A 15540-nucleotide genomic window follows, 5' to 3' on the forward strand; every position below is an offset into this window, starting at 1 on the left:
AAGAAATACTGATCTGTAGTGCAAGAAAACCACATTTGAATTACTATCAGCTATAGTCCTTTCTTGTTTCAACAGGGAGGTACATGAATTGTGGACTTAATTTTTTAATTCTGGAAGGCTCAACATTTTGTCTTAAAGAATCCATATATTGAAAGTTAAGTATCCATATCTCTTTCTTAAGTACTTAAATCAAAAGTTAACCATCTCCAAGTTTTAGTCTGAAGCATTCTTTGTCTAGGAGCTAGGTATTGCTTTTTGCTCATCCAACTGGAGTCCAACTGCGGCCTTTTTCATTCAACCATCCCTTCCCAGCACGGCCCTCTTCTCTCCCTGGGGTCCCATCCCCACTATCCCTCTCACCCCAAAACACACACAAACAAAACCGGAAACCACAATTCCGCCTGCTCCTGTGGAGACTCGACAACGCTCAAGTTAAGGCCACATGACACGTTTTTAAGCACGCCGTTTCCCTCCTCTAACCACATTAGGTTTTGTCTAGAGAATATTTTACTCTCACAGAATGCGTCCGTCGTCTCAGACCTGACAACCGTAGCGCCCTGCGGAGCAGCCGAGGGGAGACTACTAACACCGCCTTCTCACTTCCTGAAACTCCAGCGAAGACTTCCCAAGCTCGCTCAGTTGCCCAGAGCCCCGCCCCGCCCCACGTCCCTAGTGGTGCGGCACGCGCATGCCCGGTGCGCGTCGCCTGCCCCCGCCCGGCGCCTGCTCCGGCTTCTGCTCCCCTTGGGCCCCCTCGCGCGGCTGGCGGCTGGCTCCCTCCCCGGTCGCGGCCCGTGGGGACGTTCGCAGGCGAGCGCACCTTCCCGCACGGAAGAGCCCCGGCTGGGAGGATCCGAGTGAGCGTCGATTGGTTGACGTGGTGCCTGCGCGTCGGGCCTGAGAAAGTCTGGGCGAGCGCGCAGAGTCGGCTCCTGTGGCGGTGCGGGGCGCATCTCAGGTAAACGGGCAGGGTGGGAGGTTTGGGCGACCGGAGAAAAGGAGTGGGTTGAGGCCAGACCTGGAATTTCCGGCCGTAGCCTCCTTGGAGAAGGGGCCGCGCAGAAACTGCACCCGGTGAAGGTTGGCCCCGTGCGGCCGGTAGTGATGGGGCTCCCTCGAAGGTCAGCATCGTGGGGTCCTCCGGTCTTCTTTCTGGGCGTGATTTCGGCATCTTCTCCTGTTTCCTGTTACAAGAGTTCTGCAGCTGAGCATGTATTCAAGGGTGTAGGTTTTTGTTTGTTTGCTTTTCCCTTAAGAGGCAGTGAATTGGAGGGTTCAGGTCCTGGCTCAAGCTATGATTGACTCTGCCCTTGAGAGTCACACATTCGCTTTGTATTTCAGGTCTCACACTTGTAAGTTTTGGCAAAGAATGTGTGCTTCTTTAGGCACGCTGAGCCATGCTGTACAAAGGTACTGTTAGAATTTTGGGGGGTTCACAATGTCTCTGGGCCCACATTTCGCTGACTGGAAGGTGACACCACCCGACAGTCATTTGTGAAGTACTTTAAGCTCCATGGATGAAAGGAACTGGATAAGCACAAGGTAACAGCATTATTAGACAGGATGTCGTAGAAAGAAAAAACTTTCCACAAGAACAGGCTTTTTGAAAAGCTCCTTTGAACATTTTATGCAGATTAAATCACAGTGGTAGTAGACAAAGGTGAGCCAAAACAAAGGGCCAAACAAAACAACATTTTAAGGAGATTTTTCTTTTTTTTTTTTTTTCCTTCCCCAGATAACTTTCACGATAACAAGTTACTAGCTTTTCAAAGTTTCTCCTTGGGAGATAGTGTGGAACTAACCTAAAATGACAGTTACATAAGCGTGGGTATCCTGTGCAATAGTATACCAAGAGAATTAATTAAAACAAAGCTCCTTTCTATATAAGGTAACAGGAATTAAGATATCTCATTGGGGAGAGGTAATGATGGCAAATCCGAAAAGTGAACGAGAGATGTACACAATTTTCCTTCAAAGGCATAGAGTTTGTAGATATGTTTCTAGTGTGTTAATTATTAAAGCATAATAGGCACACAGAAAAGTGCATGAATCATAAGTGTACAGCTCATTGAATTTTCACAAAGTGTGCATATCCAAGAAAAAACATTACTTGCATCCTAGAAGCCTCACTTTGTGTCCCCTTTCCAAAGGTAACCATTATCTCAATTTCTGACATCATCAATGAATTTACTTATTATTGACTTTATATAAATAGAATCATACAGTTTATAGTCCTTTGTGTCTCACATTTGCTCAATATTATATTCATGAGATTTATACAAGTTATGTAGCAGTATTCCATCCATTTTTGGGGTATTACCAGTAGGGCTGCTATGAACATTTTTTGTAAGTACTTTGGTGAACATATGTATACATTTCTGTTGGATGTATACCTACTGGTGAAATGTCTATATTATAGGATACGCAAATATGTATTTCTGGTATACACTACCAAAAAGTTGTTCAAGTTAGTTGTCAGTTAACACTCCTGTTATCAGTGTTTGAGAATTTTGGCTCCTGCACATGGTTGAAACACTTAGCATTGTCCTTTTCATTTTACCCATTCTGGTGAGTAGTGATATCACATTGGGGTTTTTCCCTAATTCCCATAATGACTAATGATATTTAACACCTCTTCATATGTCTACGTATTGGCCAGTTGGATATCTCTATTGGCAGGGGTTATCAAATTTTCTGTAAAGGGCTGGATAGTTAATATAGGCAGTCTTGCTTTGAAGAGTTTCAGTTAAAGCAGTCCTAGCTAGGACTACCTGTAATTTAGGCTTTGCAGGCCATATACAGTCTCTGTTGTATTTTCTTTCTTCCTTCTTTCCTTTTTTTTGCTTTCCTGTTTGCTTGCTTCCCTGCCTACCTTCCCTCCTTTCCTCCCTCCCTCCCTCCCTCCCTCCCTCCCATCCTCCCTCCCTCCCATCCTCCCTCCCTCCCTCCCATCCTCCCTCCCTTTCTGTTTTCTTTAACTTCCTTCCTTCCTTCCTTCCTTCATTTCATCCTTTGCTAACCACTACTATGTTGAAAAATAACTGTTCATAAATGACCATTTGATCTTCTGCTCATTGTTGGTGACATCATTAGATGGGGCTATATTGGAAAAGTATAAATACATAATAGTACTAAGTAATGTGTGCTGTAGTGTCTTAGTGTTAAATTTCAAATCTCTAAACATACTTCCTTTGCTTTTTATCAGTTTTACCTTGAGAATAATTAGAGACCTATTTGAGACTTCTCTAAATTGTTCTATTGCTCCTACTATCTCCCATCCCTTTAAAGCTGACAAACAAAAAAGAGGTTAAGAAGCAAGAAAAGAAAGGAAATACAACCCTTTGTTGATTTGCATAAAAGGCTAAGAAAGAGATGAATATGCAGGCAGTTGTCGACACTGAGTAAAAGTATAAAAAAGCATACCTACTTTTTGCAATACTTTGAGTTGGATATTGTCTTTTGAGCGGTTCCATCATGAGATGGCTTGGTTGAAATTTATATCTACCCTATTGAGTATGCTCATAATATAGGAAGTAAGAGTCAGTGGCTTGGGCCATGAAACTCAACTGTGGCACCCCTGCCCAAGTTGGAGATACTCTCTTCCTTAAATGCCCCATTGGGCTGTCCAGTTCATCTTCTCTTACTTTTGGTCCCCTGCCTTTCACTCAGCACCAAAAGTACCAAAAAAATATTTGAAAATATGTTAACATTTTTAGCTAACACTTTCTTTTTTTTAGATGGCTTATAGAAGTGAATTTAGGTATATACTTAGATATATGCTAATACTAATGAGAGGCTTGGGGCAGTCTCCATCAATGTGATGTTTTCTTTAAGATGGATGATCTTGCTTGATTGTTATGCAGACACAGATTTAAGATAACCACTGGGCCCCAGTTTCCACCACCAGCCCACTAGGGTCCTTAAGCCTTTCTTATATAGAAATTTTGGATCCAGTTGTGCATTGATTTATGTGTGCATATATACACACACATATTTTGACTAATACAAATGCCTTTCTGCTTTATAATTGCCACACACAACAGTTGTACTTATATGCAATGTTTTCACTGCACTATTTGCACCAGAGTTTGAGTCATTACAAATTATTATGGCTGGTAAAGGGTTTATACTGGTGGAGGGGATTCTCCGACAAGTGAAAACCGCCTCCCACCCCTACCTGATATAGGAGCAAATAGGGTGTTTATGTAGTAGAAATGTGTAATGATACTAGATCCTGATTGATGCTTCTGTGTTCATCAGGATATATCTGTCAGTTCAGTTGTTGTCATTAGCTTCCTCGAGTACCTGCTCCCATGGACATTGCCTTCGTTGCGTGCATTGCCATTGTTGACCTCTGGGACTGTCCATATTCCAGGATTCCAGTGGGGACAAACCTTGCCCTTTCTGGTTGCAGTTTCTATTTTTAGATACTTCATTTAAGTTATACTTAATCTTGTTTGCTTTGTTTAAGGTGAGACTATATTTCTCTGCTATGATCTGTTATCTGTTGCTTTCATACTTTTTTTCCAGCAAATACCCTTATTACTAATATGTCCAGATACCTGGGACTGGGGATGGGCAGAGTGTAGTTCAGTTTCATCTCACATGCCACCTACAGAGATAGCTTTAGGGTTTGATGAGAGAAAAAGATATCTTGCACAACATTATCCAATTCTGGCTGCTCTTGTTAGTACTATTATTCTCTCTTCCTTTTGAATTTATTGGATTTATTGGATTTTGAGACTGTTATAAAGAAAGGATAGTGTTGTTTTAGGGCATTAATTGCAAAAGGTATACGTTACAGTGCAAAGAGCACTGAGCATAAAAGAATGTGGGTGGTTTACTACCTGTCTGTGTTAACCCTTCCTGCAAGTCAGCTCTCTTTTGTAAAATGAGGCATTTTGACCAAGTATTTCTAATCCTTGGTAATCCTTTCCAAAAGACACAGTAGGGAAATACAGGATTTAGAATTTAAGCAACGCTTGAGGTCGTTTAGGCTGCCCTCTCAGTTTTTTCCAGTGAAAATATTAAGGCCTTGAGAGATTGTGTACAGTCCCATAGTTACTAGAATCTAGTTATAACTTTTTATTCCAGTTGCTTTTTCCATTATGCTGCTTATGATAGGCGGCCTTCTAAGATAACCCTGTATCTGTGTAGTCACAGTCTTGTGTAATCCCTTTCCCTTGACTGCAGACTAGACCTTGTATTAGAATATGGCGAAAGTGGTGGGACATCACTTATGAGATTAGATTATAAAAGACTATAATTTCCTTTTTTCTGGCGCACTCTTGTTGCTCACTTTGATGAAGCCAGCTGCCATATCATGAGTTGACCTATAGATAGCCTCACCCATCAAGGAATTGAGCCTTTGGCTAGTAGCCTGTGCAGACCAACAACGCCCTAGGAACTGAATCCTGCCAACAACCACTGACAGAAGTTGGGAGATAGTGTCCGAGTTAAGCTTTGAGATGACTGTCGCCCTGGCTGACACTGTGGCCGCAACCTTGTGAGAGACTGAACTGAGAACCTAACTGAGCAACACCCAATTCCTCAGAAACTGTGAGATAACAAATGTGCATTGTTTTAAGCTGCTAAGTTTTGGGGTGGTTTATTAGGTAGCAATAGCTAACCAATAAAGTGCTCTTACTAATTTCAGAAAATTTTTAGTAAAAGGAATAATTCTCCTTGAAGTTTTTTATAAACATAGCTTCAATATGTTTTTATCATCTTAAACATATTTGAGGATATTATTTTTACCTTTGTGCAAAGAGAAATATTAACCATTATCTATTCTATGTTTGTTTTAACTTAATTTCTAGGCATTTGTTTTTCTCAAAAATGGCAACATAAAGAGATGAGTACTTTGAAGGTTGGTTTGGTTTGGCGTTTCATTAAATTGGATAATCATGGGACAAACTTACCACAGAACTGCTTTTGGCAATTGGTACGAGCACCTCTGATTCAGATATTGTCTGTATTGAAGGTCTTTTTAATTTAGATTTTATACTGCTTGGGATGTAGATAGCCAGGTAGTCTGCTCTTATTTATCTGCAGTTTTGCATTAGGGTGATTTGAGTATGTATACATATTATTTTGAGAATTGCCTTTAGTATCCCTTGATTTATAAGTTTTGGAAGCTACTAGGGTACAACAGGGATGATTTTACTGGAACCCTTGATCCTGAATCTTGTTTTATTTTTCTGTTGGAGCTTACCAGCTTCTCATCTTCATAGTTTTATCTTGAGGTTTTTGCTACTGAGGAACAAGTTTTGAAAAACTGAAAAAATAAATAAGTGAGTATATAAATAAATAATATAGATCAGTTAACTTTTAAATATCTTTATTGTGAAATTCAATTCATGTAAAAAAGAAATATAAATATATGTGGACAGTTCAATGAATAAATAAAAAGTTAATACCCATGTAACTACCATCAGATATTTTCAATTGAATAATCATTGAAATGATTGTATCTGGCTTTTGTATCTGGCTTTTTAAAAAATGTTATATGAGTATGACTCTGTGTGTGTGTATGTGTGATGTAACTTTTGCAATTGATGGGTACAGTGCTTTATATGTGACTAGTAGGTGAAGTTTGTTAATGCTGTTGTTAAAATCTTCTCTTTCCTTACTAATTTGTGTGTGTGTGTGTGTGTGTGTGTGTGTGTGTGTGTATACGTGTGCACACCTGTGCTTGATTGTCAGTTACTGACAATTTACTATGTGTTAAATCTCGCTGTGTAATTTTGGATTCTATTTCTCCCTAGGAGTTTTCTGTCAATTTTCGACTTATTTATTTTGAAGTCATGTTATTAGAAGCATAGTCAACTTTCTAATTAGTCTTTCTTCCTATGAATTGAACCTTTGTTCCATGAAGAAGTATTCCTTTTTAATCTCTAGTAATGCTGTTTGTTTTAATGTCTAATCTGATGTTTTAAAAACTATTTTGAAATAATTTTAGACTTCCTGAAAAGTTGCAAAAATAGTACAGATAGTTCCTGTAAACCTTTCACCCTTCTTCTAATGTTAACACAATGTATAATCGTAGTACAATTATCAAAACCAAGAAATTAATACTGTTAAAATACTAGTCGCTATACATTTTATCAATAGTTTTCCCATTACAGTAGTGTTCTTTTTCTGTTCTAGGACTCAATCCAGATCCCACATTGTATTTAGTTGTCATGTTTCCTGAGTCTTCTCCAATCTGTGAACTATTTCTGATTTTGGTATAGCTGTATCAGCCTTCTTTTGATTAATGTGTACATAGAATTGGATTTTTAAAAATCCAGTGGGACATCTTTATCTTAAAATTGGAGCATTTGGTAGTTGGATCATTTCATCCATTCATATTTTGTATTATTCCATTTTTTACCCTCTTTTATTTCAGAAATTATACATGCTTTGTAATTCTTTTAGTGGCTATTGTAGAAACTGTAGAATCCTGGAATGAATGCTTTCAGACCCTTCTTTATGCATTTCCTCATGTGTATATATGTATCCAAACACACGGTTTTGGTTTGCTTCCTTTTTTATTTTCTTAATATAACAGTGGTCATACTGTATTATTTTACAACTACCTCTTTTCACTTATTAAGAAAATAATAAATGCATAACCATTATACACTCTTTCAAGCAACATAAATAAATAAAAAGTTAACAGCAAAACATTGCCCCAAATTCTATCACCCCAACAAAAATAGCCTTCATTAAAAACCAGGTGTATAGCATTCTATGTTTCTTTTCCTAAGAACACTCAATTAAAAAAAATAAAAAAGCCTAGCCATAGGCACATGTTTGTGAAATTTCACAGCACCAAGAATAAAAATAAAAAAAGAAAGAAATCGGAAGATTTCCAGAGAGAAAACCTAAAAAGAAAAAAGAATTGACTGTATCAGCGTCAGTCTTCTTGACCAGCAGTATGGCTAGTTAACAATCAGTGAAGTATGGGAGTTATAACAAAGATGTTTTCACACCTGAAAAGCCTCAGAAGTTGTGCTCTAGCAAAATAAAGAAGTGAAAGAAAGACCTGGAGTGTAGGAAATAGTAAATTCAACCCAGGAAAACAGTGAAATGATGTCCTAGGAAGGACAGCTATATAGCAGGCCTAGAGAGCAGATGGTCCAGATTTGAGAGAAGCCTCCTCAGGAAGGAGGTTTCCAGGAAAGAGAGGATTAAGAGATCTTATATCCTCTGGGGCTGGAGTTTTCTCTGTGGAAGGTTTTTAAATCTATGAATTCAATTTCTTTAATAGATGTAGGGCTATTCTGGTTATCTATTCTTACTGAGTTAGCTTTGGTAGATTGTATCTTTCAAGGAGTTTGTCAAATTTATAGGTGTGAAGTTATTTGTAATATCCCCTTTTTATCTTTTTAATGTCTATGGGATTGTTTTAATATCCTCCTCTTCTTCCTGATATTGGCAATATATGTCATCTTTATTTTTATCTTGATCAGTCTGGCCAAGAGGGTATCAATTTCATTGCTCTTTTCAAAGAACCAGCTTTTGGTTTCATTGATTTTTCTATGTTGATTTCACATTTTCAGTTTCATTGATTTTTGCTCTTTACCATTTCTATCCTTCTGTTTACTCCGAGTTTAATTTTCTCTTAATTTTTCATTTTTTTTAAAGGCAGAAGCTTAAGTACTAATGAGAGGCTGTCCTCCCCCCCCTTTTTAAAAAATTTTTATGGGAATACAGTTGACTTACAATGTTGTATTAGTTTTAGGCGCACAGCAAAGTAAATCAGTTATCCATATACATATATCCACTCTTTTTTTTTTAGATTCTTTTCCCATATAGGCCGTTACAGAGTATTGAATAGAGTTCCCTGTGCTATACAGCAGGTTCTTATTAGTTATCTATTTTATATATAGTAGTGTGTATATGTCAGTTCCAATCTCCCAGTTTATCCCTACCCCCACTTATCCCCCCGTAACCATAAGTTTGTTTTCTACATCCATGACTCTGCTTCTGTTTTGTAAATAAGTTCATTTGTACTTTTTAAAAAATATATTTATTTATTTGGCTGCACCAGGTCTTAGTTGCAGCACGTGGGATCTTCGTCACTGCATGCAGGTTCTTCAGTTGTGACATGTGGGGTCTTTAGTTGCATGGCATGTGGGATCTTTTTAGTTGTGGCATGGGAACTCTTAGTTGTGGCATGTGGGATCTAGTTCCCTGCCCAGGGATCGAACCTGGGCCGCCTGCATTGGAAGTGTGGAGTCTTAGCCACTGGACCACCAGGGAAGTCCCTGTACCCTTCTTTTTTAGATTCCACATGTAAGCGATATCATATGATACTTGTCTTTCTGTGTCTGACTTACTTCACTCAGTATGATAATCTCTAGGTCCGTCCATGTTGCTGCAAATGACATTATTTTGTTCTTTTTTATGGCTGAGTAATATTCCATTGTATATACGTGCCACATCTCTGTATCCATTCCTCTGTTAATGGATATTTAGGTTGCTTCCTGGCTGTTGTAAATAGTGCTGCAGTGAACAGGGGGGTACATGCATCTTTTCGAATTATGGTTTTCTTATACGCCAAGGAGTGGGATTGCTGGGTCATATGATAGTTCTATTTTTAGTTTTTTAAGGAACCTACATACTGTTCTCCATAGTGGCTGCACCAATTTACATTCCCACCAACATTTGCAAATGAAGCAACTGACAAGGGATTAATCTCCAAAATATACAAACAACTCATGCAGCTCAATATCAAAAAAACAAATAACCCAATCAGAAAATGGGTGGAAGATCTAAATAGACATTTCTCCGCAGAAGACATATATATGACCAAAAAGCACATGAAAAGATGCTCAACATCACTAAGTATTAGAGAAATGCAAGTGAAAACTACAGTGAGGGATCACGTCACACTGGTCAGAATGGCCATCATCAAAAAATCTATAAACAATAAATGCTGAAGAGGATGTGGAGAGAAGGGAACCCTCCTCTCTTTTTTAATACATGTGTTTAATATTATAAATTCCTTCTAAGCACTGATCTAGCCATATCCCACAAATTTTCGTTATGTTGTGTTTCCATTTTTATACAGTTTGAAATATTTAAAAATTTCCCTTTACTCTTCCTTTTGAACCATGTGTTATTTAGAAGTGTTTGGGGATTCTTGAGATACCTTTTTGTTAATGATTTCTAGTTTATTTTGTGGTAAGATAACATCATTTGTATGATTTCAGTTCTTATCCATGTGTTGAGGTCTTTTTTTATGGACCAGAATAGGGTCTTTTTTTGGTAAATGTGCCATGTGTACTTGAAAAGATTGTGTATTCTCCTATGCTGGGTGGAGCTGTCTATAAATATCAAATAGGTCAAGTTGGTTGATAATGCTGAGTCCTCTCTATCTTTGCTGATTTTCTGAGTACTTCTCTGAATTACTAAGAGAGGTATGGTGAAGTTTCCAGCTGTAATCACAGATTTGCCTGTTGTTCCTTTCATCAATTTTCGCCTCTTGTATTTTGACATTTTGTTGTGAAGTGCTTACATATTTAGGATTATTTATGTCTTGTAAGTGATTTAAACCCTTCAATGTCCTTAGTCCTGGTAATGTTTCTTGTTTCACTTTGTCTAATATTAATATAGCCACTTCGCTTTCTTTTGATTAGTATTTGCTTGTTTTTTTCACTGTGCTCTATGATCCTAAATAATATATAGTTAGGAAAGGGTAATTTGTAGGATATTTTCATTTTGTGTTGACAGGGTTCAGAACACACTACCCCAAAATATGATACCTTGTCATATTGAATATTTTAAAGCTGAAGGATTTTGAGAAATGGCAGGTGCAGGAAGGACTCTCAGACCTCCCCTTTCCTCACTGAAGCAGGTCATAAGACCCTCATGTGAGAGGTGCCTTCCCTCTATCTGGAGGAAAGGAACATCCTTATCTTCAAAGATGGAGGATACCAAAAGGAATCTGAAACGAACAGGCCTTGCTAAGTTTTCACCAGTTTACTACCCTTGGCTCATACCCTTTTGTCCTATAACGTTTTTCCATGACTTTCCACTCTTCATCATAAACCTAGTGTAAAAATGCTCGGGCTTGTTTTCTTCACATCTTCATTTCCTTTTGAAGGCTTCCATGTCATGTAAAACTTATATTAAATAAACTTGTCTGCTTTTCTCTTGTTAATCTGTCTTTGTCAGTTTACTATTCAGGCCCAGCCAGGGATCCCAAGAGGATCAAGGAAAAGTTTTTCACCCCTACAGTGTGCATTTTGTTATTTATGTATTTATTTTAAATAATGTTTTGATTTTAGGAAGTAATGTCTTACCAAGTATGACCTAAGAGCATGTAATTTTATGTTAAGATACAAGGATATAAGTGTTCATAACATAATTAGAAAAAAATTGCATTATTGCTCTACTTCTTGGAAGGAATTTGAATGGTAATTTCTTACAGATACTATTTGTATTTGGGTGTTGAGATGCTGTTTTGCATTGTCTCAATCATATACATAAAACCTAAAGTTTTTAAAAACATTTAAATTCATTTTTTAAAATGGCATTTTCTGAAGTATGGCAGACCTCTTCTTTAAGCAGCATGTCTTGAAACTAATACTCTTATTATCTTTTAAATTTAATGTAAATTGAAGCTATTTCCTTAATTTATGTCAAACAGCTTGTTACCAGCATGGAAGCTGCAGATATTGTGGGATATAGCTTAAGATCTCCCAAAGTAGAACATTTTATTCAGTGGCATGAGCTGGCACAGTGGGCAAGATTATTCTAATTCATTTGGGTAGGTGAACTGTAACTTAGGAAGTTCATATACAAAAACTCACTGTCTGAGTTTCCTTGTGATTCTTTACTGGTTAAGAAACTCAGCTTAGGATTTCAGTGGCTTAGTTTCTATTGCCTTTATTTCTTGCAGGTGATTAATTTTCATTTTAGTTTAAATTAAAAACTTCATACCCATCTTTAAAATGCCTATATTTTTGTTTGTTAGCCATTTTAGAAGTAAAATTTCATTTAAAATATTTTGTCATATGATTAATAGCTGGTTCTGGAAGCTTTTGGTCTACATGTAAATATACCTTAAAAATTAGAGAAATTAATTATTTTCTTCACTGAAGTTTTTTGGAATCATTTTTCTTCTAAAACATGCTCTTAATTTTAGGAATTACTTTATGAAAAACAAAAGACTATATATTTGCCTGTCAGTGGATAAAAATTTAGACTACTCTTTAACATTGCCACATTTAATATTAATGAGATTTTTAAAAGCTGCCAAAATGATTTTCCTTCTAGTGATATTCATAACAGGAAACAATGATATTGCCATCCAATGGAATATTAAACAACCATTGAAGTGGTCTGAAGAAAAATGCTTATGATATAATATTGTGAAAAAAGTCAAGTGTGTGTAGACATTGGTTGCACATATATAAATGTATAAAACAAAAGTGGTAAAGAAAACACACTAAGATTTTAAGAGTATTTCATATTTTGGTGGTGAATGTAAGCGATGATCTTTTTTTCTTTCTTCCTACTTTTGTTTTAGTGTATTCTGGATTATTTTCTATGGGATATGGTCATTTGGGCACTGCCTAGAATTTCTATCTCTAATTTTTTTTTTTCTATCAGTGATTTCTACCAAATCAAGAATCCAGCATCATTTGACATTACTATTGGATTTGCTCTGAGTTCTAATGATTATAGTTGATTGTAACGAGTGTATTTGTTTTAAGAGTGTAAAGATTTTTAAGCCCTTTGAAATTTTCTAAATGAGTTGTGAAAAATTTTTAAAGTAATTATTTTAGAAAAGTAATTATTTTTAAAAGTAAGTAATTATTTAGAAGTAATTATTTAGTAATTATTTAGAAGTAATTATTTATTCCCTTCTCTAGCATTTGTCTGGACTTCATTTTTTTAGCTGATTTTTGTGTGTTGTCCATATTCTCTTTAGTTTATTTTACTTTATTTTTTTAATTAAAAAAAAATATTTTTGGCCATGTGGCGTGTCTTGTGGGCTTTTAGTTCCCCAACAGGGATGGAACCTGGGCCCTTGGAAGTGAGAGTGCAGAGTCCTAACCACTGGACCGCCAGGGAATTTCCTGGACTTTGTTTTTATTTTGTCCATATTGTGTCTTCCCTACTGAACTTCGACTGTTTTCAGTTTGTCCTCAATGTACAAGAAACTTTGTCCAAATGTTTTGAGAGTTCATAAGGCTTTGACTTCTCCAGCCCCTTCACTTTAGGCCTTGTTGAGGACCTTTACTTGCTGTGAACATACCTGCTGCTTATAGAGATTCTTGTGGCTCTCAGATACCTCTTTGCTCCCTGTTGTTCCCCTCTCCTCTTTCCTGCACAGATGTTGGATATCATGCAGGTCTTATAGTTGTTGCTGTTGTATTTTTGTGTTTACCTAGTTTTGTGTTTGATATTTTGTTTATGGGTTTGTTTTTGCTATCCTGGTCTCTCTGTTTTTGTGGAGATATTTGGGAACATTCGAAAATTATGCAGCTTCTACCATGGTCTTCCCAGAATGTTCTTGCCTTTTGCACAAAGTTAAATTTATTCAGTTTAAATGGTTGTCTTTTTTGAAGATATATTCTGCTAAAATGTTCTTTATTTTATAAAATAATAGCCTAGCAACAATTTTTGTTTTGGAAATTTTACTAGTTTGTGAAATGTAGAATTTTTAGTGACTACTTATTTCCTTAGTTCCCTAGAACAGAAAAAATAAGTGACTTGCCAAAGGCTACAGCATTAATAAGTGACAGTATCAGTGTCTAAATATTCATTTTATGACTCGCAATAATCAGCCTTAAACTAGTTATAGGAAGTGACTGAGTGAGAGTGAACTCTGTTTAGAAAGTGTTTTATCCTTCAGCTGATATGTGGCTATGCTGAGTTAGGATACTCTTCTGAATAGTATGAGAAATAACTCTTCTAGGGAGAGTGGAGATATGCCTTTTGGCAGACTCCTGATCATCAGGAACACAATATCCAGTTGATTCATGACTGTGATCCCTCTTTTATTTTAAATTTGTTCTGTAAGAGAGGCTAAAAATGTCTCTGAACATAGGTGGTATGAGAGCTGGAAAACTCACAAGACACATGTATTAGTTTCCTATTGCTGCTGCAACAGCTGTAACAAATCACCACAAATCTAGTGGCTTCAAACAACACAAATTTATTATCTTACAGTTCTGGAGGTTAGAAATCTGAAATGATTCCCACTGTGCTAAAGTGATGTTAGTAGGACTGTGTTCCTTTGTAGACTCTCTAAGGGAGGTTCTCTTTTCTTGTCTTTTCCTGCTTTAGAGGCAGTCTGCTTTTCAACTTTATGGTACATTTCCCCAAGGAGGTGATCAGTTAACATTTTATAGTCTGTTCATGTTTTTGGTTCTTTGAACTTTTTTAGTACAGTTTATTTCATTTAACCAGCACACAGCCACTGTCTACTATGTCTCCCCATATCTGGGGTTTGGAAATGGAGCTGAACAGGTATATCCAAGGTCTAAAAAAATGAAATGTGTGTGAGAGGGAGAGTGAGTGTATTTTCAGAAGAGGGGATGGGGTGAGCTTGCAGTTAAAGAGGTTCAGGTACCATAGAATCACTGTTGACATTTGTTGGTACCTAATACAAGTTTATTTCTCACCCATACAGAGTTTGGCTTAGAGATCGAGGTTCCTTCTATATTGTGAGGCCACCATCTCAAATGTGGTTTTCAAGGTTGTTGCAGGAGGGGAAGAGAAGGCTAGGGGATCTCATAGAATATCTTTAAGGATGAGTTGTGAAATTGGCTTGTATCTCTTCTGCCTACACTGCTTTGGCTACAACTCAGTTACATGACTCAAATGTAAAGAAGACTAGGAAGGGACTTTTCTGGTGGTACAGTGGTAAAGAATCTGCCTGCCATTGCAGGGGACACGGGTTCAATCCCTGGTCCAGGAACATCCCACATGCTGTGGAGGAACTAAGTCTGTGCACTGCAACTACTGAGCCCGTGCGTCCTGGAGCCCATGCTCCGCCACAAGAGAAGCCACCGCAATGAGAAGTCCGGGCACCGCAACCAAGAGTAGCCCCCACTCACTGCGATTAGACGAAGCCCACGCGTGGCAATGAATACCCAACGGAGCGAAGAATAAATAAATAAAATAAATAAATTAAAAAAAAAAAGGCGGCTAAGAAATGCAGTTTTCCTGTACATTCAGGAACAGGAATTGCTATGGTTTATAATCCAACCAGTCTGGGGTTTGCAAGGGGAGAAGATAAAAAATTAAATGATGGTTAGATCTTGTTATGAACTGAATGTTTATGTCTCCTTCAAATTCATATGTTGAAACCTTTGATGTGCCAGGTGGGGACTTAGGAGGTAATTAGGATTCAATAGGTCATGAGGGCAGAACCCCATGAATGGGATTAGTTCCCTTACAGGAGTCACTAGAGAGACTTCCCTGGTGGTCCAGTGGTTAGGAATTTGTCTTCCAGAACAGGCGACACGGGTTCAATCCCTGGTCACGGGACTAAGATCCCACATTCTGCAGGGCAACCAAGCCCACCTGCCACAG

The 15540-nt window shown here is 37.6% G+C and overlaps 1 protein-coding gene across 3 annotated transcripts in view; it reads left to right on the forward strand.

Annotated features, from left to right (window-relative positions):
- Positions 1-722: 722 nt before the first annotated feature.
- The window catches only part of MIPOL1 (mirror-image polydactyly 1), a 304827-nt gene continuing 290009 nt past the window's right edge, over positions 723-15540 (forward strand). The window contains exon 1 of one of the 3 annotated variants that reach the window (XM_027111099.1): positions 723-958. The gene's annotated coding sequence lies outside the window, so the exon portion shown is untranslated. The remainder of the gene's footprint in view (positions 959-15540) is intronic. The other 2 variants (XM_027111097.1, XM_027111098.1) reach the window with 2 other exon arrangements.

The sequence above is a fragment of the Aethalodelphis obliquidens genome, unplaced genomic scaffold, assembly GCF_003676395.1.
Source record: "Aethalodelphis obliquidens isolate GAN/ISIS:26980383/991018 unplaced genomic scaffold, ASM367639v1 scaffold10, whole genome shotgun sequence".
In the NCBI taxonomy this organism is placed as follows: Eukaryota; Metazoa; Chordata; class Mammalia; order Artiodactyla; family Delphinidae; genus Aethalodelphis; species Aethalodelphis obliquidens.